General features: G+C 40.3%; 1 long non-coding RNA gene across 1 annotated transcript; it reads left to right on the forward strand.

The window, feature by feature from the left end:
- Nucleotides 1-3,104: 3,104 nt before the first annotated feature.
- LOC138921746 (uncharacterized) lies at nt 3,105-4,634 on the forward strand. The gene is made up of 2 exons (XR_011434592.1): nt 3,105-3,187; nt 4,181-4,634. It is a non-coding gene; the product is annotated as an uncharacterized lncRNA (long non-coding RNA).
- Nucleotides 4,635-4,864: the final 230 nt, after the last annotated feature.

Here is a 4,864-nt window from a genome sequence, read left to right on the forward strand (position 1 = left end):
TTGAAACTTTCATGAAAATGTATCCTGGGTGTGTTTAATGCTATGTTCTTAGTTCTAAAAAGAAATAAGACTATACTGAAAACCATGCTTCTCTGGAACACTTTCTTAGGCCTTCCTGGGTTATAATCCTCAGTCTGGCTTAAGTAAAACTCACCTTATTTCTCTTACCTATAGAATTGTTATTGGTTATTTTGAGTCGACATTTATTTATTATTTTCAACAAGGAAATATTTTATAAATTAATTTTATTTCTTATTAAGCACATTGCTGCGCTATCATCATTAATTCAATAGATAATTCTTTCTGGACACCAGGCTTAATGGCACTTTGCTGGGCTCTGGGACACAGAAAATCCAGTCTCCATTTAAGCTATCAAAGTTCTCATAGTCTAATAGGAAGATGGTTATACAAAAATATAATTTCTAAAAATGTGTAATGAAGGCTCTGACAAGGTTAAGAACAAGGGGCTCTGGGAACAGAGAGGAAGAATTCTAAATCACAGTCAGAGGGGTGAGTGGGCAGGAGCAGGATAGGTACGACTCAGAGGAAGCATTCTGAAGTACAGACCCTTATCATCCTCAATTTATGTATGAGAAGACCAAGGGTCAAAAAGCTTATGTAATTTGCTCAAAGTCACACAATAAGCCAGAAGTGTGGCTGGTTTTCAAACCTAGGACTGTGGGATCCCAGTGCCTTCTGCAGTTTACATTACCCTTGTTCTAAATGTAGGTTTTATTATCATTCAGGTATGGTGAGGCCAACAGATCAAGAGATGATTACCATTGAAAAAACAGTTTGTTACTCAAAGTTCCTAAGAGGAGAGAGCACACTATGTCAAGCAGGTCCACAGTGAAGCCCCAGGGTCAGCCAGGAGGCAGAGGGAGCAGGGAAAATGTGGTCAAGAGCCTTTACTGTGCTCTTTTTGGAAAGGAACAGGCAAGGCAGAGTAAGCAGGTTTAAGATTGGCTAATTTTAATAATTTCAGTAGGTATAGAGGCTGTCCCTATTTGTCTGGTAGCTGGCCCTGAGGTGATAAGGGCAGGGAAATAGCAGCTCAAGTGTGAGAGCCCTGTGGGAGCCTGATAAAAGAAGTTGTTTGGGTGTGGCCTTGGGTTGGTTGGTTTGCATATGGAAAGAGCACTATCCCTAGGAATGAGCTAACCCTGGGAGGAGGCAGTCTCTTGCAGTGTCAGCAAGGCCCCAAGATGGCAAAGCATCAGAGTAAAAAGATATGCTTAATACAACCTTGTGGTCACTGTTATGACAATGTCTTCTGTTTTAACTCACAGCCACCAGCTACATTTCCTGGAACTGTGACCAGAAATTTTTAAAATTCCACTAAGTAGAGTATCAGGACTGGCTACATAATTTGCAGGACCTAGTACAAAATGAAAATACGGGGTCCCTTGTTCAAAAATCTTTACGAATATCAAGATGGCAACAGCACGCGTCATAAAACTAAGCAAGGGCCAGTGCAACTGCACAGGTCACATGACTCTAACGCCAGCCCTGTACCCTATAGTAGTTGATCAGCAGGCAGCTTCCAGGGAAAGACTGTGGAAGGTCTTTCTGCTATTTCCTGGTCCCTCACCACCATGAAACCCTGGGGTGAAAGCTCTGTCCAGCAGTGAGTGATGCCGGACTCTGAGATAGGCCACGCACCTCCTCTTTCCCAGTTCACAGCTGTTTCTGGGGACTGCACACCACGTAGATGGCAGGGACACAAAAGGAGACTATGTCTTCTCATCCTAATAGAGAGGGCACAGAAATTCCCAAGAAGAGACCTGTCATGTTGCCGTCACATTCTAAATGCCGTGCTCCTGATTCTAGGTAGATTACTCTTCCATGCACAATAAATTATAATCGCTTTGACAAATAAAAATGGCAAGCAACAGGATATATTGGAGTATATGAGGAAGATATTTGGTATAAACCTAATTTGGCCTGACTTTGTTTTTTCCAAAAGGGCCTGACTGTGGCTATTGAGCATGCATTGTATATCTGCTTAGACATTTCCTATGGCCAGAACAAAGGCCCTTGAGATAAAGGTGCAACTTCCTCCCACATTGGCATTTCCTTAGGGATAAGCATCTTTCCTTAGGCTAGGAACTGATTGCTGCACTCACCTTTGACCAGCCAGCTCACCTGTGACCACTCAGCTAGAGACAACAGACTGTCATCCTGCTGTGTTCGCTGAGACAGAAGACCTACCTGCTGTTTCCATCAATCGCTGTGCCAACAGAGCAGTCTCGCGACTATTGTAAAAGCGCCATTTCAATCCTATGTGAAACATCCTCTCTGGGGGTATATAACCACTCTGTGCACCCTACTTCTTTGGTGCCCTTTGTTCCTTCGGGAAGAAAGGCCCTGGGTTATAATCCTCAGATTTAAGCTCAGAATAAACTCACCCAAATTTTCATTTATAGATTGGTTATGGATTATTTTCATTGACAGCTTGCTATGATCATTTGCACGTGTGCCTTTGAGTTAATGTGGTTGAGCCAGAATTTTTCACCTTCTGCACAAAGTTTGAGTGGTTAGAGTAGTTTTACACATACCAAAATAATACCTTTCCTCAAAACAAACAGCAGTAGATCAGTGTGTCCAAACCATCACCTTTACACTTGGCAGAACAGTAGTACTCTGTGTAGGGGCATATCATGCAGCTTGACTTTGCAAAGGAAGATTATAACTTTGCAAAAGACCATAATGGAGTCCACAACGCAATGTGTTTCCTTCATATATTATATAACTTGTGTTCTGTTCCTGCATTTCTTCATCTGTAAAAATGGGCTCAATAGGAACACTTATTTCCTAAGATTATTCTATGAAGTAGTTAGGATATGTATAAACATTAAAACAGTACTTAACACATATAAATATACCATAATTGTTACCTGTTATATCTTCAGGCTACGTAATGTGTAAAAGCAACTTGCTGTCAATAATATTAATCCCAGGCACATTCCATCCATCCATTAAAATGAATTAGGAAGCAAATAACACCTGGAAGAAAATTACTCTTCTCAGAAGTATATACATAACTACTTCAAGTTCGAATTTGTTATATTCCTTGAGTTTGTACCTTGGAGGCTAAATCCTTTGCTTTTTACATTTTTATAGAGCGGCTTCTGGTGTTGGCAAAAATGTTGCTCAATAGCCTGTGGAAATGCATTCATATTATAAGGTAAGTACAATAATGAATTGTCTTTTCTTTTTTCCTTTAAATATTGTTTAATTATTTTTTAATTGAGGCACAACTGCCATACAGCATTATGTTAGTTTCAAGGGTACAACACAATGATTTGATGTTTGTATACATTGCAAAATAGTCACCACAATAAGTATAGTTAACATCTGTCACCTTACATAGCTACAAAAAATTGTTTTCTTGTGATAAGAATTTCAAAATCTCTCTTGGCAACTTTCAAATATGCAATACAGCATTATTAGCTATAGTCATCATGTTGCACATTACATACCCATGACTTATTTTATAACTGGAAGCTTGTACCTCTTGCTGCCCTTCACCCATTTCTCACACCACTCACCCCCACATCTGGCAACTACCAAGCTGTTCTCTGTATCTATGAGCTTGCATTTTGTTTTTTGTTTTTGTTTTTCTCAATAGTCTGGAAATGCATTCATATTATAAAGTAAGTACAATAATAAATTGTCATTTCCATTTTCAAAAAGGCTAATTTGATTTTAAAGAACTGCTGCTTGGGAAAGATCAGTAAAGTGTTAAGAATCTAGCTGTTGAGGTCAGAAATATCTGGGTACATGATCACATCCTGATCAGAATAAGAACCATCTTTACCGTGCCAGACACTCTTGTAAGCACTTAACATGCACCATCCATTTTAATCTTTACGACAATCTAGGAGGCATGCACTCTTATTGTGCCTAACTGACAAATAAGGAAACTTCAGATCCCAGGTTAATGAACTTGTCCAGGAACACACAATGAGCCAACAGGAAAACCAGAATTCAAACCCAGGAATTCTGACTCCAGCACCAAGCCCTCCTAACAATGAGATCTCAAAAGCCACGAAATTGCTCTGAGCCTCACTTTCCACATCTATAAAGGGGGAATAAATGTAGGCTCTCTGCCATCGGGAGGTTGATATTTGCTGCATTAAAATTGTCTACTTCTTGTTCTGTCTGTGTACATTTGTAGAATTATTCAAGAATAAGTATGTTGGAGGAAGCACTTGAGAGGACATGACTGCCAGTTGACCTGTGAGCTGGACCTGGGCCATCCGAGGCTTGCCCCTGTCCTTGGGATGTATGTGCTGCTCACCATCGCCACAGAGGGAGCTGTTCCAAGGACGTAGCCTTTAGAGAGCAATGTGTTGTTGAGACCATCTGTATGGTATGTGTGACTGAACCACCTGGATGGTATATGTGACTGAACCCGGTTACAGCCGCTACATAAACTTTTAAGATTCTGGTAGGCAGTGAGGAGATCTATTCATCTTGTGGCCACCCAAGATAAGCCTCCTGTGTAAGTTCCCTTGCTTATCAAACCTGCCACCTACTAATCTGGAGTGGTCTGCTTCTTTCTTTGGTCTCTCCTTGCCCTTAATGTACCAGGGCCAGTTTGTGAACCAATAAAGTAAAAGTTTTCAAAATATGTCCTCAGAAATATTTTCTCTAGTTCTAAAGATTTTTAGTTGCATGCCTAATATATTTTTGTTCTGATTCTGAATTTAATTTTTTTCCATTTTAGTACAGATGATGGATCCCATTGCGTTCCTTCAAGAAGTGCCAAAGGGTTGACTACACACACTGTTGTTATCAGCAGACACCAGGGCAACACCTAAGAAGCAGGTGGCACATTTTTCAAGGAGTAAGGATACCT

The sequence above is a fragment of the Equus caballus genome, chromosome X (genome assembly GCF_041296265.1).
Source record: "Equus caballus isolate H_3958 breed thoroughbred chromosome X, TB-T2T, whole genome shotgun sequence".
In the NCBI taxonomy this organism is placed as follows: domain Eukaryota; kingdom Metazoa; phylum Chordata; class Mammalia; order Perissodactyla; family Equidae; genus Equus; species Equus caballus.